The sequence below is a fragment of the Palaemon carinicauda genome, chromosome 6 (assembly GCF_036898095.1).
Source record: "Palaemon carinicauda isolate YSFRI2023 chromosome 6, ASM3689809v2, whole genome shotgun sequence".
NCBI classification, from domain to species: domain Eukaryota; kingdom Metazoa; phylum Arthropoda; class Malacostraca; order Decapoda; family Palaemonidae; genus Palaemon; species Palaemon carinicauda.
This window is the reverse complement of record NC_090730.1, coordinates 4,165,337-4,165,699: the sequence shown is the minus strand read 5'-3', so window position 1 is coordinate 4,165,699 and position 363 is coordinate 4,165,337. Positions and strand designations below refer to the sequence as shown.

The following is a 363-nucleotide window of genomic DNA, read 5'->3' as shown; positions in this document are numbered from 1 at the left end:
ATTTTGGTAATTATAATTTTCATAATTTTAAGGTAAACTCTTTCATTGTTTTTATAGATGTTCTTTCAATTAGCCCTTATTAATTTTAACTACAAGAACTGAAAATTATAATTATAATAATTTGTTATAAATCGAATCGATTATTTCAACGTTTTCATTTCAGGTGTCATTTACTAATTCATTTCCAGTGATATTTATTCAATTTTATTTACAATTATTCATCAGATTATTTTATTTTCTTTATGTTGTGTTTATTGTTTTTTTTATTTTAATTACATTATTTACTTTTTCCACCTTTTCAGTCCTTTGGTTCGGGAGATGGGAGAAGCGATATTAGCATTGAAGATGATATATTGGTAAGTT

General features: G+C 23.1%; 1 protein-coding gene across 4 annotated transcripts in view; it reads left to right on the top strand.

Moving 5' to 3' along the window:
* The first annotated feature begins 307 nt into the window (after positions 1 to 307).
* The window catches only part of LOC137642384 (collagen alpha-1(XVIII) chain-like), an 82,766-nt gene continuing 82,710 nt past the window's right edge, over positions 308 to 363 (top strand). For all 4 annotated transcript variants that reach the window (XM_068374894.1, XM_068374895.1, XM_068374893.1 and 1 more), the window contains exon 1: positions 308 to 356. The gene's annotated coding sequence lies outside the window, so the exon portion shown is untranslated. The remainder of the gene's footprint in view (positions 357 to 363) is intronic.